This window comes from Bactrocera neohumeralis, chromosome 5 (assembly GCF_024586455.1).
Source record: "Bactrocera neohumeralis isolate Rockhampton chromosome 5, APGP_CSIRO_Bneo_wtdbg2-racon-allhic-juicebox.fasta_v2, whole genome shotgun sequence".
Taxonomy (NCBI): Eukaryota; Metazoa; Arthropoda; class Insecta; order Diptera; family Tephritidae; genus Bactrocera; species Bactrocera neohumeralis.
The window spans coordinates 57,252,279-57,266,168 of NC_065922.1; the positions used below are offsets into that span (position 1 = coordinate 57,252,279).

Genomic DNA, 13,890 nt, shown 5'->3' on the forward strand with positions numbered 1-13,890 from the left:
TGCAAATTGAAATTTCAACTTCCCCAAATTAAATAATTTTTTGGTCAAATGAAGCTTAAATGTTGAATAACTTTGGCAATTGCTAGCCGATTGTTGCTTAGATACAATGTAGGAACCAATGTTAGTATAATCGTGATCTCACCTTTCCAACACTATATGGTATGACACAATGTGATTGGTAGTACTGGAGATATTTGACTGCAACAACATATACGAAAACACTTTTCGACTATCAAATATTAATATGCATAATAATTTTCGATATCTTCAGTGCCAATTTTGAAAGTTTCGGGATAAAGCTATTTTTCAATCAATAATTGTGTCCATAATTAAATATTTCCAATTTATGGGTTGAGATTTCCTTAGAAAAAAAAGAATGATGTTGCATGAAAGAGGATTGCGCTAACTAATGCTGAAATCATACATAAATTCGGGATTAAATATACAAATTTTTTCAAAACGTCAAATAAAAAAACCAATCGGACTAAATTAATGATAAGTACGAACTATAATTTAGGGCAAATTCGGCATGACTTCTAACAAAATGCTGCGATCATGCATATAATCTGCTCTTATCGATGATGACAATACAAAGGCGGCATCTCTGAAAGTATTTAATTGATAACCATTGGCAATGAATACGAAAAAATTATAAATAAATATTATGAATAATTAGTTTTCTCTTTCAATTTAATATTTTTATTGAAATTTTATATTGTTGTGATAACGTCGCACTTTCCTTTTGTTTTTCATTATTTATGAGAATTGCATTTTTTCAGCGCAGTTGGTTTTTCCTGCTTAATAATCATAACACACAACGCGTAAAAAGCATTTTAATTCTGTCCAAAAAAAAAATTTGCTATTGAAATGCAGCGTTTCACAAATGCGCACCACCTGCACCCAAACTAAGGCGTAATATTTGCCAGACCGATGCATTAACATGCGCGTCTACTGCAGTTGAGTGCAAAAGCTGCACGAGTACTATTAAAGTGAAAAATGACCGAGTTGATCGACCGCTTTGTTTAAAGCTCAATTAGTTGACTACACAAACGCGCCGAATGTTGCACAAAATTTCAAAAGAAACTGCGAAAGCATAAATTATTTTATAAAAACCATAAAACAAATTGCGTAGACCGAAGCAATGGACGCAAAAAGAACCGAACCGAACCGCACAATAAATTGCGCAAAAAGCTAACAATGCGAAGTTCGCAGCGCTATCGTACCCCAAATGCAAAATAAAGCGAAAAATATATACATACATATATAAAAGTCGCATTTGGAAATCAAAAATATACGAAGAATGGTGCACATATGCACTCAAAAATTGTAACGTCGTTTTTCGTCTTTTTTAGTGTATTTGTTATTTTTTGGCTGCACGTGGAAATGCCATACAAATATGCACAATTCATTTTTTGCGGCATTAAAAACTTACCACTAAATGTATTTATAACATTTCGACTTTTTTTGTAATAAGCCCAATGTTGTTTAAAACAAACAAATAAAAACGAAAAAGCCGATTTACCTCGAGAAAATATGAATATGAAATATGGTCAGAAATATGTGTAGACGCAAAATTTGCATTTTATTATAGTATTTTATGCGACCGCAAGGTTTGTTTGGAATTTCGTGTATGCAAAAACAAACAAGAAGATAGATATGTACACATAATTGAACGTGTGGCTTGTATGTTTGTTTTCACAAAATATTACTAAGGCAACGCGTATTTGGAGTTGAATCTGCACTTAGGCGGTTTTTGAACCCGCTGTTAGCGAATACTTGCGTCACAGCGGCATGACCTTCAAAAATCAGCGAATAAAAAACCGACAATGAAGATAATGTATACAAATGGGTTTGGCAGTACGAAATGGCATAGAAAAAGTTATTGACACCTAGTGGATTTTGAAGCATTTTTCAAACAAACATTTTATAATTTTGGCACTATGTATATTAGTATGTTTTAATGTTCATAGCACAAAAAAAAAAAAATAAAAGCCAAGCAAAAATTTAAAAATATAATTATAAACTGTTGTAAGTATTTTCATATTTTTTATCAATCATCAATCCTATATCTTAAAGAATAAGACCTTTAGTTTCCGGCTTTTGAATAAATTTGAAGTAATATAGTTTTTTGTAATTTTTCAAGTGTTTTCAACAGTTTTTTTGCAAAAGTCTTTGTGTTATTTTCAATTGATACCTAACAGAGTTTGTTGACCGACTTGCATATATGCATTTTAGCGCCTCGGTTGACGAGGTGTGAGCTTAAGTGAATTTCTCAATAAATTATGACTATACGGCATGTAAATATTGAATAACTTTGGCATTTGCTAACCGATTAGTTGTTAAGAAATATTTTGGAAGCCAAAATTATTATAGTCGTGATATGTTTAATATTGAAAGAATGGATTGAAATCGACTTTACTCGTATAACCATACTTAGTAATAGTCAAGCGGCACTTAAAGCTGTGTCCTCCTATGAAAACAAATCGCTATTGATGAAGGAGTGTATATAATGGCTAAATAGCCTAGCGGAACGTTACCAAGTGCAGCTCATCTGGGTGCCATTTCTACAAAGGCATAGCCGGGAACGAACTGGCTGATGAGCTCGCACGCTGCGCAGGATCCAGTAACATGATGGAACCAGAACATTTCACGGAATTCCTCCTACGCAATTAACCTGCTTCGCAAGGGAAAATGAAGAGAGAGATCGCATTGAACAACTACATGCAAGCTGAAGAGGCAATTAACCATGGTCCTAGCTTCTTGCGTAAATTAACCTCTGCGACAGGGACAAATTCAGAATATTTGCTAATTAACACTGTCCACTGCAAGCTGAAGAAGCACTTACACCACATGGTCCTAGCTTCTTGCGTAAATTGACGGTTCTGCGACAGGGAGCTCAATCAAATTGTCGATTATTTCTTTTAACTCAATAATTTTCCTTTTTCACTCATACTGAAAGAATTAATAATAAACAAAAAAGCATAATTCGAGAAAATAAAACCAGTTCTAGGCAATTGTTTGATGAAAACTGTTTGGGTCGAAGTAATGCCGTGTACTGAGTGTTCAACGAGTGGACTCAGTTTCTGTTACGAATATTCCCAGAAATATGAGAAATTAAGTGTCAATTTTTATACTTCATATTTCACTCTTGTGACGTCTTTTTGAAAACCAGCAGTATTTCTCGGACTACTGACGAGCTCATTTTTAATTGAAATCAATTAATTTATTTTTGTATATGAAATAGAAATACATTTATTTTTTTCAAAGTTATTAATATTTTTTTATACATATTTACATAAAACATGGCGCATACTGTACATATGTTCATAAGCAAAGAATCGTAAAAATTATACTAAAACAAAAAAATATTTAGAATATTATAATACTATTTCCATATGCTAAACAAAAATGTTTGAGAAATATTTAAATGAATTACAAAAACATTTATCTCAAAAAGTCAGCACAGTAAATGTTTTCCAAAAATTTTGGGCACTTTTAAAAATTCTAATTCAAGATAATTAAAAATTCTAATATTTTCTATACAAAGATTAAAATGAGCATGCAAAAATATTTATATGCAGAATTAGCACTATTTTTATATCGCATTATAAAATTTGCATATGCTTATAGAGTTAACTTAAAACATTCCGGGGATATTGCTCTAAAATCATTAAAAATCGCAATTTCAAATTTAGTTGTTTAGCTTATGTTTTTCTAACAGGGCATCAGCTTAACTCCGCCTAGCTAATAAATCTCGACACACGAATACCTTGAAATGTGCTAATGATAATTTTTAGAACTTTGACTGATGAATGTTGTATATAAAACTGGAGTAACATGTGGCCAAAGTTCCATTGTTTGTTGTTGAAGTTGGGTGTGGTATATACATACATATGTTAGTTTTGCATAATAAGTATACACATTAAGTTTAAAACATATTTGCTTTTTGTGGCAAGCGACATATGACAATTTCATGAAATTTCAATAAGAAATTAAAAAAAAATAAGTTGAAGTTTGATTAAAAATACGAAAAGACTTTTTCGACTACCCAACATTACCAAACTAAGAAATTATAACTTCGGCTGCAAAGAAAGCATAAATACATTTTTAAAGCACAAAAACGTATAAAAGATCTTTATCTTGATTTTGATCGGTCAGTTTGTAGGGTAGCTATACGATATAGTAGTCTGATCTGAATCATTTTTTTTTAAATTGATATCTCTTTATATAAAGAAGTTTTCCATACAAATACATGTATAAGATCGTTCAGTTTGTATGTTATAGAGGTCCGATATTAGCAGTTCCAACAAATGTGCAGCTTCTTTGGAAGAAAAACATATTACAATATATATGTATTACAAAAACTGAGAGACTAGTTCGTGTATACACACACGGACAGACAGACGGGCACGGCTAAATCGACTCAGCTCGTCACGCTGATCTCTATATGGTACTTTATAGGATCTCCGACGTTTCTTTTTGAGTGTTACAAATATCGAACACATATCCCAACTATTCCCTGTGCAGGGTATAATAACCATGAGTGGTTGTATCTTTTAAGAATTTATTAAGACGTTACATGGGTTGAAGGGTTACAAAAAAATTATTATATTGTTAAATTCTACAACGCCTCTAGAACACTGTCCATTTTCAAGTTGATCCGATTAATAGTTTCGGAGATACATCCTTGAGAACTTGTGCGCTCAAGACTAGCTAGGCTAATTGACCCGTCTTCAAACGCGTTTTTCTCGAAACTGTGCTTTTGAAGTCGGTTGGCAAAATTTCTCGAGCAACACTCAACCGATCTTCATGAAATTTTACACAGGTCTTTGAGATACAATTATTTGTTAATAGTGTATGTTTGTAATAATAAAAACACTAATAAAATATTTTGTATTTTATATGAGGAAAAAATTGTTGAAAAAACATGTTTTTTATAAATGTTTTTATATTATTTATATATTATTATATTATTGATTGTTTGTTTGTTTCTACAAAATTCAATATGTACTACTTAATTTCAACTTATATAAACTCGTATTTCAAAACGATTTTTAATTTGTGCCGATTCAGCTGTCAATTTTTTTTTATTGTACAATTATCTAAAAGTCCGTTATATATAGTTATGGTTAGTTAGCATGTAATTGTTTTCAATTCACTAGAACATGATTTTCTTAATCATTTTATTTTTTATAAGAAATAAATCGGAATCACTTTGGAACAGTTAAAACAAAATATTCAGTGTGTAAACAAAATTGGATAGCCCACGTGAATTATTTATAAAATTTTTCTTTTAAAAATTTATCACATTCCATATTATATTCTTTTACTATCGTTTCCACCATATTAAAACTCAAATTTTCAATCAGCAATTTATTTTTCATTGGCACAATTTTTCACAGAATTTTCCAATCAGCATAGCACAGTTCTCTGTATCACATATTAATTGATATTTTCGTTTAGTAATCAAGGGACACTCATTTTTATTCTTTAAATTAATATTAAAAACTAAACACATTTTTGACATAATTTTTTTCAACATACCTCAAAATTCTTTAAATTTATAATATCACACTAAATTAGTTAGAAGCAGAGAACCTACAAACCGCGCGCGTTCACCACCAAGAAAAAAATCAAACTGACCAAATAATTTGCCGAATTTCAAACAAATTTGTGCTCACTTTTAGTAACAACTGTCTTAAAAACAGCAATAGTGTGCAATGCTTGAGCTTGGTGCAATATGTGGTAATCGAATAGTAAGACATAAATGTTGAGTTGTACTAACACACAAACACACAGCTACGAGTAATAAATAAGTTAACGCATGTAGTACTAAATTGGGCTGAGTTGAGTAGGGCTAAGAGCGCTAAAAGCGAAGAGCGAAATTTCGTTGAATCAGTTTCAGTGAATGCTCCAACAAGGCCGTCCGAAACAGTGAATAGATTTGGTAATTCTCTCCAATACAAACGCTTATATTGAGGAGAGTGCCGCTCTCTCTCTGCTGTTTATGCACGCGATGCAATCTAAAAGATCAAGCGAGCGGCCAGAGTAGGTCACTCAGTCAGCAGCGAGGCAGTAGGTGCAGCAGCCAACCAAATAGCCAGCCGGTCCAAAATGCATGCCACCAGACAGTTGTTTATATTGTGGGTTTTTACTGCGATTGCAACGTGCAACTTGAGTGCTAGTGTTGTTGACTAACCGATACAGCTGTTGCATAATAAAACCAACACTTTGATTGTTGATTCACTTGTGCTATTCGTATGCAGTGAATGGCGTCAGCGATGACGTCGTCGCTTTTAAATTACCCACCAATTACCAGTTTTTTTATCTCTCTTTGCGTTTACTTTTTACGAATTTTGGGTTTTCTTCAAGTTTTTACCCATTTATCAGTACAACGGCTACGCTCAAAACGATTGGTACGCATGCGTAGTTCGCGTTTAACGCTCAGCACTCATTTGTAGTATGATACATGGACCTACATATATTGCCGGCCATATAGGTAAATGCTCCATTTAAGTGAACATTAAATCATGTTTAACCTTGAGCTTTGAACCAAATGTTTTTATGATAGGTGCTTATGTGAATACACTGACAGAAATTGTTTTTGGAGTATAGCAACATGTTTCAAAAGGCATGAGAAGTAGTTTTGTTCACATAACAACTGTGATGGTTGGGTTATACTTGTATGTAAGTTAGAATCATAAGAAGAAATCTACCATCAGCATATAAGTATAATCAAATAGAGATATGTCAATACAATCTGATATAGGATGTAAAAAATGAGACAAAAGCTTATTATTCAATACTTGGAACATATTACTTATCTGCTCTCTAGGAATAATAGGTCTGTTACTCTCATAACGTGTAAATAAAAGTAAATTTCTACCCACGCTGCTAATTTTACAATAATTATTATATAATGAAATAATGAAAATAAAATATAATGTATATAAATCTAATTATATAACCGTAAAGTTAATTACAGCTGTTCACCAGAGGTGCGGCTGCGTGCGGGCTCACTATATAAATATGTATAAAACTTTATACGACTCGAATAGCGATGCTGTTGGCTGAGTTTGGGACCCGCCACGTAGACCATTCCCAATGGGAAGAAAACAACAGCCTCGGATGAAAATTATGAACGACCGCAGCAAACGTAATAAGAACTATGATTTAAGGGCATGCACCTAGAATGTCTGTTCCCTAAATTAGGAAGGTTCCGTCGCCCAGTTAGTTGATGTCTACATTATAGTAAAGGCTGACATCAGCGCCATCCAAGAAATGCGATAGACGGGATAAGAAAGCAGACTTTTACTACACCGGACATTAAAAGAAGACATACCGACAGTGGAAGAGGGAAGCCAGGAGCATGTACAGACAAAACCAGAAAGAGGCCGAAAGAAGAAGAGTTTGAAAAACTCGTTGGCAGGGGTAATGAAAAGATGAGGTCATTGACGGAAGGTTTTAAGACCGGACCCATTGTGGTAATCTAGTGGCTGACATTCAGAGCAAGTTGAAGTTATGCAGAGAACAATCGATGACGATGGAATATATATTCCGTGGGAAAGTCCGACTATCGGGAAGGACTTCTCTGAGCTATTCGGTACCAAGCAAGCTTTCAGACACAAGTACTCACTTTCTTATGATTTCTTCAATCTTTTACTGAAGAAAATAATACGAAGTGCAGAACTAAATAAAGAAGGAACTATTACAAAAATGTACAGCTGCTAACGTACGTGGCATCATTGTCCTCAACAACCGCGTTGTAAGTTTTGCTTTCTCTAGACTGAATAAGGAAGCGAAGTATATGGGTCTGGTTATGAACGAAGACAAGACAAAATATCTATAGCCATCAAACAAACAGTCATCGGATTCGCGACTTGGCTCACATGTCACTGTTGACAGTCACAACTTCGAAGTCGTAGATAATCTCGTCTATCTTGGGGGTATTAACACCAACAACGTCAGCCTCGAAATCCAACGCAGAATAACTCTTGCCAACAGGTGCTACTTTGGACTGGCGAACAAAGACCAAACACTAAAAGTCACTCATTATTCCGGTCCTGCTATATAGTGCGGAGACATGAACAATAACATTATCTGATGAGTCGGCCTTAGAGCGATCAGTTTTTATGGCATATACGACGACCATTGGAAAATTTGACATTTTTTAGCATAACATCACTCAAAACGTTTTGTCATTTAATCGTGAATTGTTTTATTTACAGGGAATTAAAAAATTCATCTCGGCCAAAAAATTGAATTAACTCGTGAACATTTTCGTGCGATCATTTTTCACAACTTTCGACGTGGATTATCACGACAAGAGTGCATCGATGAACTAAAATCTTTGTATGGCTATAAAGCACCACCCTATAGCACTGCGAAAAACTGGTACAACGAATTCAATCGTGGCCGATGCTCGCTCAAAGACGAATTCCGTGAAGGTCGTCCAAAAACAGCCGTTGTGCCAGAAAACATCGATCCCGTACGTGAACTGATAATGCAAGACCGTCATGTAACATACCTTCAGATAGAGGCATGCCTATGCATTTCTCCCACCAGCATACATTCGATATTGCATGAACACCTGGCCGTAAAAAAGGTTTGTTCTCGTTGGATCCCGCACAATTTGACAATCGCTCAAAAAAGGCTCGTGTGGATTAGTGTAAAGAAATGCTGAAAAAATACGATCGCGGTGCTTCAAAAGACGTTTATAAGATCGTCACAGGTGACGAATCATGGATCTATGCGTATCGACAAAACAAAAAATAAAAAAAAAATCCATTTTCGTTGATAAATATGCCTATTTACATTATTAGGCCAGAAATATATATAGCAACCTACGTATATGCAATAGTTGTCCAATGTCGGCAGTTCCGAAGAAGGAGCCACTCCTTTGTGAACAAAGTACGGGTGAAAAACTTCTAATCGATATCTCAAAAACTAGCTTATATTAAGGCGAACAGACGGATAGACGGACAGATATACGGACGCCTCAAACATTGTGGCAAACTTAATATAACCTGTCCGTCAATCCATCTTGATCTTGGCCTTCTCCTAGCCTTAGTGTGCAATGCTTTGGCTGCAACAATTTTCTTATACGCTCTTAGTAATATTATCATAATAACATCCGATCAGAAATTTCATTCCTTCATCACTCTTTGTCAATAATAATAGCATTATGGGGAGTTGTTGTTCACTTCCGACAGATGATCTAAATGAAAATACAAAAAACACGTTGCCAATCATCAAGGGAATGCAAACATCAAAAATATGTTTGTATTTACTCATAACACTATTTCACCCAGTGGATTTCGAAGGATCATACTCTTGTGAAACAATACCTCTTAAGATCAAATATATTACCAAATGTATGAAGAAAGCAATAGCCATCGTAGAAAAAACTTGGCAAAGGCCAAACATTCATTATATAGACTATCTTCATTCATACATATTGCACATCAACAATCCTTCAACTTGCATAAGGCACAAAACATTACAGATAAAGAAAAATAAGATTAAAGAAAACAAACAATGACGACATTGTGCAAAAACCACAATAATCATATTATTTGATATATTACACGTTACCATATACATATAAGTTCTTCCACTCGATAATAAACTGGAAACTTTTAAGTTCTAACTAATACTGAAATTCGGCTTTAAAGGTATACAAGTGGTCCTGTATACTTTACCGTACAGATGACATAAAATTAAAATAAGTGCATTACCATTAAAATTTCATGGCAATTAATACTTAATGAAGAAATAAAATTAATTATATAAATCATTTAATTAAATTGTGTTAATCATTTTAATTCATGAAGTATTCAATTGACACACTTGACTCTGATCGATATCAATTAAATTGAAATGTAAGTGAAATATGAACAAGTGACACGACATTAAACGCTTAGCCTCACCCAACCCCCCCACGACCCTTTGAAGCGCCAACAACCACAATTAACCCGCACTTTTAAGTTCCCGCTACCCTCAGAGATATTTCGAAGCCAACGACCGCAAAGTGTTGGAAATTATTTAATACGCATTCGAGTCATGTTGCGTTGAGCGGCGCTTATCTCGCCAGCATATAATGACTGTCAGCGGCAGTGGCAGCCAGCAGCCGCTGGCACTTGGCTGTTGGCTGTCGGCAGCTAGCAACAGGCAAATGACTTTGCTCTGTGTTTGAGGACCAGCCGCACCCCCACCAGCGCCAGTTTGGCGCGTTGACGACAAAATGAAACGGTACGTTGCTTTTCATTGATGGTGTTAACAAAAAGTTACAATCGTTATAATAAATATTTTGCGCATGCGGTCTGTGTGTGGACGTGTTTGTGTGTGTGTGTGTTAAGCTATGCGTGTGAGCAATATGTGCAACGTGTAATTTATTGTTAATTACATAATATTTTAACTACTCATTAAAAAATTATGTTGTCACTACAAACAATGTGGCATATTGCGCTATACATTCATAAGTACATATGTATGTATGTATAATGTCTCTTTATTCTTTGTGTTGTGCTTAATAATAATTTTTATTGTTTACCTTTTTAATGTTAAATTTTTTGTTACAACATGCAGCATACGCCACTGTAGGTAGAAAATGCCTCTGCCAATACACCAGCAAGTACTAATTGTAGACAACTATTTTTCCGACAATTTAGCATTAGATGGTGTCTTTACGTACGAATTTACATGTATTGCACATAATATGTATGTATTATGTATATTATTCGCCGTATATTTTACATAATACATATAAGGTAAAAACACAAATTGATGAATTTATTTGAAGTATTATTTGAGCGTGGTTCATTTGTGGGATGTTGAAGTACTCCACAATATGATTCTCTGTAATGTCATATGTCCATACCAACTCTTGTCAACATCAGCTCATAACCAAGCGTTGGAGAGTAGCCAATCGAACAAATTATGTAAGATGTTTAAACAAACAGGCGGAACTTACGCTGCAACTCTGTGTTATCATGGCCTCTGACGCATGTTGAATTGTGCTACGACTCTTTCTTGGTGGAGAAATTCTTTTCTCCGTTTCAAAAACGGTTTACTAATCTCTTAATTTTATTAAGATTACTTAAATGTTAGCCGATATATGCGGCATAAAGTCACTCATAAGTTTCAAATCTTTATATTAGACTCATGGAGTATTTGATCCGATTCCACCCTTTTGTAACATGCAAACATAATACACTTAGGAAAAGATTCTCTCTGAATTTCAATTGCATATCTCACAATTTGTCTGTCAGTCCGTCCGTCCATCTGATAACGCGATACCGGCCGCCTTTAGGTGAAAGCGTATATCTCAAGAACTAATATTAAAATTCGAGGAGCATATTGTCTTGATGACAGCATGACCTTGTTTCAAACCAGCGTAAAATCTAGACGATACTGCGCTTAGATCCCATATATCTAATATACATGTTATGGAACTTTTGTCTCACTTTATATCGCATTAGTCGGCCATTATGTAGGAAATCTTAAAGAAATTCAGAAAAAATTCCACACTAATAGCAGTGTATCCTATTGCCTAAAATGGAGGAAATCAAAATGATACACTTCCCCAAGTTCCCATATACTTAATATTCGGATTACCAAACTGTCGCTTGACTTTACAACTTATGCTTTGGTCGATCCGCGAGGTTTCTTAATTAAAATCAGAGGCATTCAGGTCAGAATATTTCCTAGCCCCCGTGTACCTTTTTTCATCTTTTGGTTGATGTTGTCCTCGTATACCTCACATATTAAATAAAGCCGCTTTGATTCTAAATACTTTCATTTGCCAATTGGCCAATTAACACGGTTTAATCGAAATTTTCATATTCTACACTCACTTTGAAATTAGAATTTAGAAGTTTTTTATGCAAGAAAATAATGTGGAACTCTTCTTTAAATGATACAAATACAATTTTCTTTTGCAAAATGTCTTTTTGAAGAGAACATGAAACTGAGCCTTAAATATTGAACAGGTTTCCGATTCTGCAAATTTTTACATTTTTAGATTTTTTGTGCGAGCTCTAGTTTAGAAGTTATAAGCATTTTTCTATTCGGAGGCTTGCTACATGCTCCTGGTCGCCTGGTAGAAATCCTGGATTTTGCTGTCAAATTGAATGCAATTTTTCTGCAGCTGACAGCGGATGCACCGCTGGTGCGTTGCATATGGTGACCAGAACCGTAATTGAGAAAATAACCGTTTACTACTTCCTGTTTATGAAAATTTCCGGAAGTTGTGAACCGGAAACGGAGGTGAGCGAGACCGGAAAATAGAAATATTGCCGGTTTAATAAATTTCCGGAATTGGTGAACCGGAAACGGAACTGAGAACCGAAAACGAGATTCATACTTCATGTTTAAGGGTCAGACCGGAAAAAAACGGAAGTTGGTTCTGGTAATTCCATTCCTGGATTGTTACTTCCGGTATGACTCTTAAACCAGTTATATTTTTATTTCCGGTTCGCGTCTTTTCCGGTATCCGCTTCCTTTGTATAATTTTGCACCTTTGCATATGCTACAGTTTTCCGGCAGCTGCTGCAGAAAATTTGCATTCAATTTGGTAGCAAAATCCCGGATTTCTACCAGGCGACCAGAAGTATGTTGCAAGCAGCCGCCAAATAGAAAAGTTCTTATAACTTCTAAAATAGAGCTCGCACAAAAAATCTAAAAATGTGGAAATTTGCAGCATCGCATGGCCTACCATCCTATTTAAGAAATTCGAATTCGGAAATACGTTAAATTTTAGAGAACTAAAAATGTCTTTCAATTCGCCGGTTTTTCACAAAATAATGCTTAAAACGGCCTTTCACAGTGGAGCCGAAATCCTAGAATGGCCCTTGAGCAACTTTGTTCTGTATATTTTAACAGGTTGTATTTCTGCTTATGCAGAATTTTTGTCCTGCTTGCAATTACTACCCGCTTTTCGTTTTTCCTTTTATAGGTTTAATACATATCGGACAGCCTTCGCATATGATTAAACAATTTGAAAAGGCTGCCGCCTGTGATTAAATCAGATTTACCCAAATCAAAGAGCTTTCTGAAAATATTTATTTATTTTACCGAAGATTTCGCTCTCTAATCGTTGTAAATGTTTAGCATATTATTTTTTTGAACTGTTAAGAGTTTGCTAGTATGGCTTATCATTCATACCAGTTCGAAACTAGTTTATTGCAAATTGATTCGACTACTGGGTTGCCGTACATATGTGAACATGGTTATGTGTTTTTGAGTAGAAATGTGTTTATAAATTCGATTCACTGGTGGCAAGTCGCGTGTTTAACGCTCGCAACATGTGCACACAAACACAAAATACGGATACGACCATACATACATATATCCGCGCATACCACGTTTGACAAAACGTTTCAATTAAAGCGATTATTACGTAAATACCGACATTGTTTGTTTGTGGCCCGCATGCAAAGCGCCACCACATTCAGAGCGCATCAGAATACAAACCGCAGTAGCCAAACAGTAGTGGGAGATGAAGGAGTCTATTTACGCACACACACCCATATGTATGTATCTATCGGAATGTGTGGAACGTGCCGCTGCTATAAGCAGCTTTGCAAGTGTTTATATTTGTTGCTTACGTGCAATATCTACAGCAACAATAACAAAATTGTCAATGATTTATTTTTCTGCGGTGGCTGTGACAAAGTGGCATGTGCTACCAGAAACTGATTATTAACAGCTGAAGGAAATAAAAAATGTTGCAACACTTTGAAGGATAATAACCGAGTTAAGTGTTGTCATTAAAACTGTTATACTTTCACACACACACCTACATACTCGTACTGACTAATACAAAAAGATGATTTAATCGGATAAATGTATGTATCTACTTATGTACGGATACATATACATACATATAGC

The 13,890-nt window shown here is 34.8% G+C and overlaps 1 protein-coding gene across 2 annotated transcripts in view; it reads right to left on the reverse strand.

The window, feature by feature from the left end:
- The window catches only part of LOC126758803 (uncharacterized), a 76,830-nt gene that overhangs the window by 25,916 nt on the left and 37,024 nt on the right, over nucleotides 1–13,890 (reverse strand). Inside the window, exon 1 of one of the 2 annotated variants that reach the window (XM_050473187.1) lies at nucleotides 5,545–5,772. The exons of the other annotated variant lie outside the window; for it this stretch is intronic. The gene's annotated coding sequence lies outside the window, so the exon portion shown is untranslated. Of the gene's footprint in view, nucleotides 1–5,544; nucleotides 5,773–13,890 lie in introns of those variants that run through there. 2 annotated transcript variants of the gene reach the window in all.